Source organism: Mobula birostris, chromosome 1 (assembly GCF_030028105.1).
Source record: "Mobula birostris isolate sMobBir1 chromosome 1, sMobBir1.hap1, whole genome shotgun sequence".
Classification (NCBI taxonomy): domain Eukaryota; kingdom Metazoa; phylum Chordata; class Chondrichthyes; order Myliobatiformes; family Myliobatidae; genus Mobula; species Mobula birostris.
Genome location: NC_092370.1, coordinates 173,522,459 through 173,536,662, shown reverse-complemented (window position 1 = coordinate 173,536,662; position 14,204 = coordinate 173,522,459). Strand labels below are relative to the sequence as shown.

Below are 14,204 nucleotides of genomic sequence, written 5' to 3'. Positions count from 1 at the left end.
CAAGGAAATTCTCAGCATGACTGAGCTTGTTGCCCTTTTTGTTTAAGCAATATTGACACCACTTGTTTGCCAAATCTCAATATATGATTGATTCTTTCTGACATGAAAAATAATAAAATATCAATAAAACTTCTTTTAGCTAAGTCTAAGACTATCGGTCATATAGTATCTGAATAGGAGACAGCAAATCAGATATTTAGAATCTTACAATAATATATTAGGACAATGTAGATCAGATCGAGCAGTCTGATAACATGCAATGTATTAGGTTAACAGTCATTTGCTGTTGACAATTACAAAGAATGACTAAATATCCAACTTAAACAAAGTTAAAAGATGTTCTTCCTTTCATCTTCACACTATTTGAACAAAGCAAACAGAATGTCGCGCGAGCCTGTAAGGTACTAACCTACAACTCTTTGCAGCCTCTTGGTATACCACGCATATTTCATTATGATGTATTATACTTGGATCCATTTCCAAGTCACAAATCAATATTCCTGTAGATTGCACTGAAATCCACAAGTAATTGTGACTGTTTGGTGGCAAGTAAGGAACTAGGCCACTTAGCCTAATAGCTCTGTGTCTGCATTTTTAAAATTGCCTTGCACACCTAATAAAAAGATACATCCATAATTTGTTCATGCAGACACACTTCTAGCCTCACCCGAAACAGACTCAATGGTGCCTCAAATATACTCAATGTACACCCTTTATGCTTTAGGACATCTTCCGCCTATTTAACATTATCATGAATGCATCACATTTTCTGTGGAAAGTCTAGTGCTCAATATATTCATCCTTTAATTGGCTCCATTAAGTCCTTGGGTTTGGATTCTTTATGTACCTCAACTTCAGTATAAAATATAAGTTTCATAGTTTCTCATTAGATTACCAATATTTTATTTCAGTCTTAACATACAAGATTGACAATTGGTTCCACAGCATATTGCTCCAGGAAGCTGCTCCGAATATATCTTATGAACTAATTGTCCAAAAGATTTTTACCAATTTCACTTGTTCTGTCAAATCAAAGCGAAGGCTACTTCATTGACTATGTTTACATGTGCTCTTATTTTTTTACTTAAGACCATCTGCTAGAGCTTAACACATGTTTGGGCATCAACCAACCCATCTACTTTTTCCTCATTGTCTTCTGTTATATCCTAATTCCATCACACAAATACTCCTTACATATTTTCCAAGGCAACATCACACCCAGTATGTTTCCTTTTATTATCCAGACTAACTCTGGCTGTTACACTTCCTAAATATCAAATACCCAAGAGTAATTTGTTCCCAAATTTCATAATCTTTTAATCATGTCTCTGTAATAGCTATTGCATCAAATCCATTTTTTTCTGTACTGTGTAATTAATTTTTCACATTTGAAAAGTTTTATGCAATTATATAAAATGCCTTAATTTTTATTTCAACTGTTTTCCTTTATTTCCATTTACTGATATAATATTCCCATTAAATTGACTGTATTGTCCCTTTTAGTTTCTTCTTTTCAAAACGCTCAAAATTCTCTGGCTTAGTCTGAACATTTTTTTCCTCAAATTTCTATCTTTCAACTCTTCTGAATCGTTCTACGTTTTTGTCCCCTCCCTCTCCCCCAGATTAAAGCCTGATTTACAGTACTGCTCATCCCATTTACTCGCCCCAAAGGGCCGAGCATTTGATCTACTTCTCCTGAAGACCCTACTGTCAGATGGCAGAACTTGTCCAATTCAATTCACTCAAAGATTTTCTTTTAAATTTTTTTTGGCATCATTGGCAAGGTCAACATTTGGCTCACATCCCTGAATGCAACTAGAAAGTGATAATGAACAAATTGCTTGCTAGGCTACTTCATATGGCATTCCTCAAGAGTTAACCACCTGAGCCAATACCAAAAAGATAGATTAGTGCCATACAAAGAACAAGCTTCGAGCACTGGCAACTCACTACCTGTCTGGTAACAGTGCAGCAACAGCACTGACAATCTAACAAAGGAGGTAAACGTTCAAATGTAACCTGGCCACCACCCCCAAAAAAAGGAGAAATCTAATCCAACCACTTATCACTTCATCTCAATACAAAGTGAAGGATGGAATTGTGACATTAATACCTAGTAGCACTAACACACTCAAGCTTAACTTTGGATCAGCCAAAGTAGCTGAGTTCTAGGCTTCATTATTGGCTTGGCCCAATGAAAAATGGCAAAACCTAAAGGTGAGGAATAACACCATAGAATCGCCAATTTAAATTCAGTGGAAATTAGGTTGAAACTTCTCTTCTGAATGGTTCATACCAAGATGGTTATAGTTAACAAAGGTCACCTATCTTAATCTCATGACAATAGCCCAAATGTTTCCTCAGACAAAATTTTAATTCCGTCCTCTAGCTCCTTCATGAGGTTGGAAGTGTGGATTTTTTGATTGGATTATACAGTTCCAAGTTCTGCTTCCAGCTGATTAGGTAATCAACCCTTGCCTTTATTCACAACATTCTTATTTTTATTTATAAATTATTTTAAAAATTCCTGGCAAATAGTGAACATATTTAGCAAAGACATCCTGATTCCCCAAGACTTCTACACCATTAGAAAGATAATTGATGTGGGTTCACGGGACACTCTCAACTTGTCTGGATGACTGCCACTCAACAAAACTTAATTGTGGCAGGGGAAATGCAGCATAGTTGACTCAGTATTTTCTCCAATCATCCTAAAAGCTTTGGAGTTCCAGCATACATCAACTAGCAACCGACCAACAAAAACAAACTACCAATAATTCAGAGTTTTCGTTAAACTGTCATCACCACAATATTGACATAGGTAACTTCTGTCTGTGCAAGCCCAACAGAGTGGATGTGCAGAGGATATTTCCTCTAAGACCAGCCTCAGAGGCATCCCTTTAGAATGGAGATGAAAAGGAATAGTGAGGCATCCCTTTAGAATGGAGATGAAAAGGAATTTCTTCAGCCAGGGAGTGGGAATCTATGGAATTCATTGCCACAGGCGGCTGTGGAGGCCAAGTCATTAGGTATATTTAAGGCTCAGGTTGATAGATTCTTGCTTAGGCAGGACATGAAAGGCTACGGAGAGAAGGCAGGAGATTTGGGCTGAGACAAATAATGAATCAGCCATGATGAAATGGCGGAGTAGACTCGATGGGCAAATAGCCCAATTCTGGTCACATAGCTTATGGTTTAAAAAGTATAGTTCTTTTTCAGTGAAATGTACCAGTGGAGATTTAAACAAAAATATTCTGAGATACTTTCACAACCTCTTAACAACAGGTATTGGAGTTACATCGGCTATGGAAATATCTGTAAGAAAACAAAGTTGTCTTGAATTAATCCAGGTTTTATTTGATGGGCTAATGATGTGTGATGTATGCTGGTGTATGATGCAAGTAATAATAGATGTCAATTTGTTTGAATAGCAAAAAGCATAAAGCTTTACCTGAATATCCTCCAATGATATTTATTTAAGAGTTTTATGACGGCAACAACCTTTTCTAACATAGGTTCTCAAGATCACAATCAAATTTAATTGACAAACAGGGAGGATCCGATGTCCAAAACACCGACTCAATAGATCTTGCACTTTGTTTATATGACATACACTAATTCAACAATATTTTTTCATTTGTAAAATATCAAAAAACATTATTTGTAACTGCATTAAGTGACAGGTCTTAGCACTACTGTCACTAATAGGAAACTCAGAAGAAACCGATCTTGATTGAATCTCAAACAACAGGAATTCTGCAGATGCTGGAAATTCAAGCAACGCACATCAAAGTTGCTGGTGAACGCAGCAGGCCAGGCAGCATCTCTAGGAAGAGGCGCAGTCGACATTTCAGGTCAAGACCCTTCGTCAGGACTAACTGAGGGAAGAGTGAGTAAGAGATTTGAAAGTTGGAAGGGGAGGGGGAGATCCAAAATGATAGGAGAAGACAGGGGGGGGAGGGATGGAGCCAAGAGCTGGACAGGAGATTGGCAAAAGGGATACGAGAGGATCATGGGACAGGAGGTCCGGGAAGAAAGATGGGGGGGGGGGGAACCCAGAGGATGGGCAAGGGGTATATTCAGAGGGACAGAGGGAGAAAAAGGAGAGTGAGAGAAAGAATGTGTGTATAAAAATAAGTAACAGATGGGGTACGAGGGGGAGGTGGGGCATTCGTGAAGTTAGAGAAGTCGATGTTCATGCCATCAGGTTGGAGGCTACCCAGACGGAACATAAGGTGTTGTTCCTCCAACCTGAGTGTGGCTTCATCTTTACAGTAGAGGAGGCCGTGGATAGACATGTCAGAATGGGAATGGGATGTGGAATTAAAATGTGTGGCCACTGGGAGATCCTGCTTTCTCTGGCGTACAGAGCGTAGGTGCTCAGCAAAGTGGTCTCCCAGTCTGCGTCAGGTCTCGCCAATATATAAAAGGCCACATCGGGAGCACCGGACGCAGTATATCATCCCAGCCGACTCACAGGTGAAGTGTCGCCTCACCTGGAAGAACTGTTTGGGGCCCTGAATGGTGGTAAGGGAGGAAGTGTAAGGGCATGTGTAGCACTTGTTCCGCTTACACGGATAAGTGCCAGGAGGGAGATCAGTGGGGAGGGATGGAGGGGACGAATGGACAAGGGAGTCGCGTAGGGAGTGATCCCTGCGGAAAGCGGGTGGGGGGAGGGCAAGATGTGCTTAGTGGTGGGATCCCATTGGAGGTGGCGGAAGTTACGGAGAATAATATGTTGGACCCGGAGGCTGGTGGGGTGGTAAGTGAGGACCAGGGGAACCCTATTCCTAGTGGGGTGGCCACTAAAATGTATAATTCTTTTTCAGTGAAATGTACCTTATAGTTCCCACACCTCACACTTCCCGTTCCTACCCCCTACCCAAGATCCACAAACCCGCCTGTCCTGGCCGACCTATTGTCTCAGCTTGCACCTGCCCCACCGAACTCGTTTCTGCATACCTCGACACAGTTTTATCCCCCCTTGTTCAATCCCTTCCTACCTATGTTCGTGACACTTCTCACGCTCTTAAACTTTTCGATGATTTTAAGTTCGCTGGCCCCCACCGCTTTATTTTCACCACCGATGTCCAGTCCCAATACTTCCATCCACCATCAGGAAGGTTTCAAAGCTCTACGCTTCTTTTTGGACTCCAGAACTAATCATTTCCCCTCTACCACCACTCTGCACCGTCTAGCGGAATTAGTCCCTACTCTTAATAATTTCTCCTTTGGCTCCTCCCACTTCCTCCAAATTAAAGGTGTAGCTATGGGCACCCGTATGGGTCCTAGCTATGCCTGCCTTTTTGTTGGCTTTGTGGAACAATCTATGTTCCGTGCCTATTCTGGTATCTGTCCCCCACTTTTCCTTCGCTACATCGACGACTGCATTGGCGCTGCTTCCTGCACGCATGCAGAGCTCGTTGACTTTATTAACTTTGTCTCCAACTTTCACCCTGCCCTCAAGTTTACCTGGTCCATTTCCAACACCTCCCTCCCCTTTCTAGATCTTTCTGTCTCTGTCTCTGGAGACAGCTTACCCACTGATGTCTACTATAAGCCTACTGACTCTCACAGCTATCTGGACTATTCCTCTTCTCACCCTGTCTCTTGCAAAAACGCCATCCCCTTCTCGCAATTCCTTCGTCTCCGCCGTAACTGCTCTCAGGATGAGGCTTTTCATTCTAGGACGAGGGAGAGGTCCTCCTTTTTTAAAGAAAGGGGCTTCCCTTCCTCCACTATCAATGCTGCTCTTAAATGCATCTCCCCCATTTCATGTACATCTGCTCTCACTCCATCCTCCCGCCACCCCACTAGGAATAGGGTTCCCCTGGTCCTCACCTACCACCCCACCAGCCTCCGGGTCCAACATATTATTCTCCATAACTTCCGCCACCTCCAGCGGGATCCCACCACTAAGCACATCTTGCCCTCCCCCCACCTCTGCTTTCCGCAGGGATCGCTCCCTACGCGACTCCCTTGTCCATTCGTCCCCCCCCATCCCTCCCCACTGATCTCCCTCCTGGCACTTATCCGTGTAAGCGGAACAAGTGCTACACATGCCCTTACACTTCCTCCCTTACCACCATTCAGGGCCCCAAACAGTCCTTCCAGGTGAGGCGACACTTCACCTGTGAGTCGGCTGGGGTGATATACTGCGTCCGGTGCTCCCGATGTGGCCTTTTATATATTGGCAAGACCCGACGCAGACTGGGAGACCACTTTGCTGAGCACCTACGCTCTGTCCGCCAGAGAAAGCAGGATCTCCCAGTGGCCACACATTTTAATTCCACATCCCATTCCCATTCTGACATGTCTATCCACGGCCTCCTCTACTGTAAAGATGAAGCCACACTCAGGTTGGAGGAACAACACCTTATATTCTGTCTGGGTAGCCTCCAACCTGATGGCATGAACATCGACTTCTCTAACTTCCACTAGTGCCCCACCTCCCCCTTCGTACCCCATCTGTTACTTATTTTTTATACACACATTCTTTCTCTCACTCTCCTTTTTCTCCCTCTGTCCCTCTGAATATACCCCTTGCCCATCCTCTGGGTTCCCCCCCCCCGTCTTTCTTCCCGGACCTCCTGTCCCATGATCCTCTCGTATCCCTTTTGCCAATCTCCTGTCCAGCTCTTGGCTCCATCCCTCCCCCTCCTGTCTTCTCCTATCATTTTGGATCTCCCCCTCCAACTTTCAAATCTCTTACTCACTCTTCCTTCAGTTAGTCCTGACGAAGGGTCTCGGCCTGAAACGTCGACTGCACCTCTTCCTAGAGATGCTGCCTGGCCTGCTGTGTTCACCAGCAACTTTGATGTGTGTTGCTTGATTGAATCTCAAGTTTGTATGAAACTTACCACCTCATGGTTTAGTTAAATTCAGATGCACATTTGTTAAGAATCTTGGTAAACAATTGACAAGAAAGATATTCAGAGAAGATAAAATAAACTGAATTGAGAGGAGGCCTCACATGAAGTATTCTTACTGATATGAAACTATTCAGTCAAATCTCATACAACAGGAATTATCCAATGATTACATAGTATTAAGTATTTCCTAGCAAATTCAGTTAAAGCCAGACTGAAAAGGAAAAATCAGGTCACACTGTGGACATGGTGTTCCAACTACTTGGAACTGTGGTTATGTGGATAAATAGTTCATTTTACAAGCAAAAAATAACCAAGATAAATATAAACTTGCACAAAATTACATTCAGAATTTACATAATATTATCACCAAGTTGTACCCTTAGAATCCAAGAGCAAATTTAAGAGTGGGATTTCAAGATAGGATTCTTAAAAGCCAAAGTGAAGGCATAGAACTTTGCAAAAACATCCTCCCTGTGAGAAACAAACATCAATTTATAAAAAAAATTCCATTTATAAAGCTCTGTTTATAATAGCTAAGTTAAAGTCACCCTGAGTCAAACATTTTGTGAATGAAGCAGTTGGGATGATAGCATTGTGTAGAAAATACTCCTGATCCCAGCTTGCTGCAGTCAGACCTTTGCACTCTTACTTCACCTTAGCTGAAGTGGGAGTACAATGTTGTCCTTAGATGCAGGAACAGCAATTCACAAGAATTTTCCTTGCTTGGGATACTTGCCCCCCTGCACTTCCCCCTTCTTCTATTCCACATTTTAGCTTCTTACCTCATCTCCTCACCTGCATTTCCTCCAGCATTTTGTGTGTGTTACTCTGGATTTCCAGCACCTGCAGATTATTTTGTATTTAAATCTCTCTTCGTTGCTATTGTTGATTAACTTTCTAACACAAGATATTCGCACACAAGTCTCATTCTCTTAACTGACTGTACAGACAGGAAATCTACTGGCTGGCTTTGCCAAATTTAGCAGCAAGGGGAAATGTACCTTCCTGAGGCTTAAGGTAACTGACTCATTTCCACATTAAAGTAGCCCAGAATCCTCTCAGAAACATTCAACATGGAGGAACACTGATTCATCGCCCAGATTGGGGTGGTAGGCTGTCCAAAATCTATAAAATATCACGGGGCCTCAGAACCAGAGTTGAGAATACTCAGGGCTACCCAATCCCAGGATCTAAACTCTTTACTTCTATTTCTACTAGATGGGTTTATCTTATATGTACCTCAGTCTGGTGGTGGGCAAGTCTGTGTCTTGCTCTTAATGACGCTATTCTTGGCCTAAAACAGTGCCTATTTTGAAACAATTCTTCCCTCCATTGGCTGAGTGGAAGTTTACAATATTTCAACCCTGACGATGGTTCAGTTGGTTTCATTTTTATTCTTTTAGTTTTCATCAGGGTTTCAGATATCAACCACATGACCGGGGTCAAGCATCACAATATGGGGTGCCTGACATTCAAGTGTACGGGGTTTCTTCTTTGTTATGTTAAATTTAAAATGGCTTCTTTGTTATATTAATCTTTTAAATTGCTTCGTATGTGGATTAAAATGGCTTCTATGTTATGTTAAATGCTGAGAAAGTCTCTAGCTGGACATTTGCTTGGGCTAATACAGACAGCAGGGTGCTATTAGCCAATGGGTATTCATGTTATCATTTCTTGGGGTGATAATGCTGCTTCACATGACTGGGAACGGGTTTTGGCGAGGGGAGTCGGAGGAGAGACGGAGAGGACGACGGACGTGCGGAAAGGCTCCGGTTGATCATTCCGAGCGGTCCCAAGCCGCGAATCGACGGGGTCCAGGCGGTCCCCAGCCGCGAGTCGATGGTGTCCAGGCAGCCCTAAGCCGCGAGTCGACAGGGTCCGGACGGCCCCGAGCCAGGAGTCGACGGGGTCCGGGCGGCCCCGAGCCAGGAGTCGACGGGGTCCGGGCGGCCCCGAGCCAGGAGTCGACGGGGTCCGGGCGGCCCCGAGCCAGGAGTCGACGGGGTCCGGGCGGCCCCGAGCCAGGAGTCGACGGGGTCCGGGTGGTTGCCAGGAATTTCTGAGCTCCAACTTGTGCACGAAGAACTTGGACTTTGATAAGTCTGGCGCCTTTTTCCATTCCTTCTTTTTCTGTATGGAACTTATATTAATTTCATAGACTTAGTAACACCTATAAAGTGTACTTGGTAAAACGTACTGTGTGTGCTGGCTGATGATTGATGTTTGGGATTGATTTGGGTGGCAGTGGTACAGCAACCGACCCAGCAGGAAGCGTTCAGGCAGGCGCCGGGCGGGATTTGCCCTAGACATATACCAGCCAATACAGCTGAGCGTTACACAAGGAAATTAGCTTTTTTCAAAAGAAACAATCTTGCAATTTCTTGACTACCAGTTAGGTATAAAAAGCTTTGTATTACAACCATTTAATAAATTTAAATTCAGTGCATGCCATAACGTTTGAATTGATGTCTCAAAACCATTAGTCTGTCCATGAGATTACATATCTGACATTATGGTTTTTTAACACCTTCACGTGGTTACAGGTGCAATTCATAATTATGAATACATCCCTTTAACAGGTACTTAAAGTTTCAGGTGATGATGGCTAGAATTATGTGCAAACAATTCCAGACTTGATTATCTCAATCTCAAAGCTGCCTCAACTAAACATTGCAAAAGTCATCTTCTCATGATACATGATTGATTTTCTACTACAAAACTTATAGCTTGCTGGATTTGTTCTCCATTTATAAAGGGTTTTCATTTACACCATCAACATACAAGTTACATCAGAAGCAGGTTTCAGGTATTACTTGAGTAATAGCGATATTACTGTGTTTGCAAGGAGGCAAATTAACCCTCACATTCCTCCTCTCAGTATGCTGCCATATTGTTGAGCATTTCCATCATCTGCTATCACTTCTTAAATACAGCATCAGGACGATTTTGCTTCTCTTCATTGATAAGCCAAGTTTACCTGGCAATAAACTGTTGAATAAAATAATGAGCAAATATTTTGGGGCATTTGGCATCTATCTGTTTGCTAAATGCTCAGCCCATCTATCTGTGAAGAGTAGGAAGAAAAATGAGCAATACTCATCATTACAATCCTTCCCTGAGACGGACTTAACCAATGCAGGAAACAAGTACTCCAGAACATGCACACCTTATGAATGAATGAACTGCTTGAGACTTGGAAATTTTTAGATTTTGGCAAGTTGTAGAAAACTTATTCTGACTTACAGGAGATTATGATTTCACCAAAATTCACATCCATGCAAAACCTCCCCTCCAACACCTACACCCTAGATTCCACAGCAAACATGCTAACTTTTTTTCTCCGAAACCTAATGGGCAAAGAACTGGATCATTCACCTTATTTCAAATTTCTAGCTTTCACCTGGATCATTCATCTTGTGGATAATTGATGCCATATTTTTACTCACCAAATTGCTGTTAACTGTCAAGCAATGCAGTAGCATTGGTTTAACTGATGGCTCAGCAAGTTCAGTGCATCAAATGATCCAACTTTCTCAATCTTCTCTGTATTTGCTTCTCCTAGGTAGGAAAATATATGTTAAGGTAGTTGGGGGATATGTTAAGAAACCTTCATTAATCTGCTTTTCTCCCATCAGAAGGATCAAATCCACGCAAGTTGCTCTGGATTTCCATGCTTTTCAGCCCTCCAATAGAAATTGGTGCCCACGTTTTAAAGTGACAGAGGTACAAAGGCTCAGTGGTAATTTTCCAGCAGTCAAAATATCCAAAACAAGGATCAACTCCCCAGGAAGGAATACAAATGAGCCACTATCAACCAGTGCCAGGAAAATACAGTTCAAGTAAGATGAAATGGCTTCTGTAAACAGATGTGATGTATTGGGCATTTAGTTCACATTCCATTCCCTTATCCAATGGCAGGTAATATGGAGTTTTGAGTTCTACTGTGAAAAGCATTCAACAAGAATCAAGGCCCATTCGTTTTATCACCTCCTTAATTAATTCATTGGCTTTGGTAAGCATGATTTAGCTTTTAAAAACCATGCATCAAATTATATTTATTGACTTTATGTTAACTCAATGAAAATTAATAGCATCCTTCAAAATAGCTCTGCTAGGTGTTTTTCTTTCCTATCAATAAAGGCAGACTAATTGGTTTCTAATTTCCCTATCATATGTGAGCGCTGGGGTTCCAAAAGCCTCTCTCCAGTCATTAAATGCACTTCCCATATTTATAGAGCTCCTGAAAGTCTCCAGCAGTGTCTCATCCATTCGCTTATCTGTGTACACCAGATGCTCTGTAAAACAAGCATCCTTTTGACGTTTTGCCAAGGTTCAGAAGGGACACTACTCTGAAACAGAGGCCTCTCCAACTTCCAAGTCCTACACCCTTGGTGTGAGCGCAGCAAGCATAATTTGTCAAAACGCAGAAATTCTCAATCCCACTTCAGAAGGACAATTGAATTTCAACTAGCCAAACTGCTCCCATCAACTCTTCTCATCGGTGGAGGCTGAATATAGTGTATCCATGGTTCTACTTCAAAGGCAACCTGCACCTTATTGAGGCAAGGTACAATTCAGGTGTTGAATGGAAAGACTGCGCTATGCTCATGATACGATGAACACATCTGCTGTGGGGACATGGGCTTCCAGATATTGAACCAGTTGACAGGACCCTGGTGCCTTTGGAGAATGTTATGCTTGGTCTCTTGCAAGGGCAAGGGAGCACGTTTCTCCAGCTTGTGCGATAGTTTTTCCTCAGTCTACAAATAATTAATGGCATGACAAAGGGAGATGGAAATTCCAAAACGGGGGTGGAAAGGAACTATGTTTGGGAAAGAAAGTAACTTGGAGCAAAAACTATGATGTTCTATCTATTAAACGAACACACCCTGCTGTCTGCCAATTCCAAAGTCAGAGACTAAATAAATGTAAGTTTTCCTGCATTCCCTTGTGAGTAAATCAAGCCAGAACAATACATCACCAACAATCTCAGAACCAACTTGTACCCACCCTCCCCCGCCACCCACTGTGCTGAACCAACTATGAACCTAATCTCTCCACTGGGTCTCCTTTGTGAAACTATTCCATAAGTAAAATTACTAATGTGATGCCTTTTGTTGAGACAGTTATGATACAAATATGCAATTGTATCTGATGGCGTAATGTGATGAATTGGCCTCCAGCCTTTATACATCTGGAGCATATTAGGTTTAGGATGGAAAAACAATTTGAGGATGTTTTGCAATCTGCTCCAACCAGAGTAAACTATTTATTTAGCTTTTCCCTTTAAGAAAAAGCTCTAGTTCTGTCACCACGGAAACTTTCTGCCTTGTTAAAGAAAGTGGGACTGCAGGATATCATCCTATATACCTTCAACCAGCAAGACAAAAGGAGGAAACACAGAATCTACTCATCAAGATTCTTAGTTAATTTTCCTTGATAGACATTTGCTGCCTGTAGAAGGATGATCTAGATTGCACAGGAAGCCAGTGAGACTGCAGCAAATATAACTAGTGTGTTTCTTCTGTTCCAAGTATTTTCGATACAATGGATGACAGGGCTTGATATAATTGGTTTTATTATTACTGCTTATCTTAGAAGTTGCTGAATTATTTTTATAACAAATGCAATCACTCTGAAAATGCCAAACTTGGAGTCTATCAAAACATGCCTGGCAAGTTTTTGATAGAAAAGGAGAAAGCACTAGAAGTGTGGAGAGAATGTGTCAGAGAGAGAGAAAGAAACTCAGAGCAGCATCACCCTCCTTAGTCAGAAAATTCATCTGGTGTTCCAATTAAATTTTCAAACCATGGTGTCACAACAGTAAAGTATCAATCTAGGACTGAACTATGATCAATAAACTGTTACATAATGGTGTAACTATTCTAAATTGACATATGGATTTTATCATAGTTCTCATGCAGGGAGTTGGGGGGAAAAAGGAACACAGACTTTAAAACCATTCCAATCAAAAACGTATGTCCAGATGAATTCTGAAAGGCAGCCTAACAAAAATTTGTCATCAGTTTCCTTGTTCCCTTCTCATGAAGCTGTGCACATTCGGTTCTGCGGAGTAAAGGCCCATTCTAAGCTTACTCCTTCTGACAACTGTTCATTCAGCACACAGATAAGACTTTTCACCCCACATGAGAAGAGCTGCATCTCAACCAAATCTTCATCAACTCCTGAATTTACAGTTACACAGGAGGGTGAACTCAAGAAAAGCATCTGGCCCAGTACTGAAGGCTTAGGCTACTCAACTGGTTAGAGTGTTAATTGACATCTTTAACCTTGACAGTGTGAAGTACCCACCTGCTTCAGGCAGGCCTCAATGATACAGTGGCAACCTGCCTCAATGACTACCATCCAGCAGTACTTACATCCACTGTGATGAAGTGCTTTGAGAGGTTGGTCATGAAGCAAATCACTCCTACCTAAACAGTGACCCAGACCCATTCCAATTTGCCTACCATCATAACAGGTCAACAGGAGATGACACTTCACTGGCTCCTCACTCAGCTCTAGGACATCTGTACAATGCTTAAGATGGCGCCGATAAGTGGCAATGCTATGCGTGTAGCACTGATGGGAATCGTCAAATATTCCTGCTTAGGACTACTACATCTGAAATCCACAGTCACAACCATGGGTGTTTCAGTAAGCAACATTTAAAGTATCCAAGACATTTAAAATATCCATCAACCCTCAAAATCGATGGACCCCGAATGGCAGATTCAGGTGCGAGTGCAGTTCCCCTTTAAATAAACAGAAGTTGGGAAGGGATGCTGGCACAATTGAAAGGTGAAGGCTTTTGATCCGCTCTCCTGACTATCCTGCTGGCAAATGGACAGTCTCTGAAAAATAAAACTGAAACCTCAAAGCAGAGGGACATTAACAATTGTTGTGTAGTCTGCTTTACAGAAACGTGGCATAGATCCACCACTTCGGACACAGCACTGCAGCACAATGGCTTCACCATTCTCCATAAAGACAGGCCAGCTCAGTCTCTTAAAGATAGATGAGGTGGATGAACTCATGATTAACTTGTCATGGTGCACAGATGTGACAGTTCTTCTCAATCCTGCTCACCAGACCTGGTACATCAAGCAGTTAGATGTTGTCCATTTTTATCTGCCAAGGGAGTTTTCTGCGATCATCCGGGTAGTTGTGTACCTTCCACCTGAGGTAAATGGCAGGCAGACACTGGAGGAGCTGAGCACTGTGATCAGCAGTCACAAAACAGCACACCTAGAACCCTCCCTATCAATGCAGGGGATTTCAACCAGGCCAGCTTGAAGAAGTCTGAGCAACTACCACCACAAATCACCTGTG

General features: G+C 42.3%; 1 protein-coding gene across 14 annotated transcripts in view; it reads right to left on the bottom strand.

The window, feature by feature from the left end:
- Window positions 1-14,204, bottom strand: part of LOC140201702 (alpha-(1,6)-fucosyltransferase) — an 889,182-nt gene that overhangs the window by 655,530 nt on the left and 219,448 nt on the right. For 11 of the 14 annotated variants that reach the window (XM_072266353.1, XM_072266324.1, XM_072266276.1 and 8 more), the window contains one exon: window positions 10,319-10,430. The exons of the other annotated variants lie outside the window; for them this stretch is intronic. The gene's annotated coding sequence lies outside the window, so the exon portion shown is untranslated. The remainder of the gene's footprint in view (window positions 1-10,318; window positions 10,431-14,204) is intronic. 14 annotated transcript variants of the gene reach the window in all.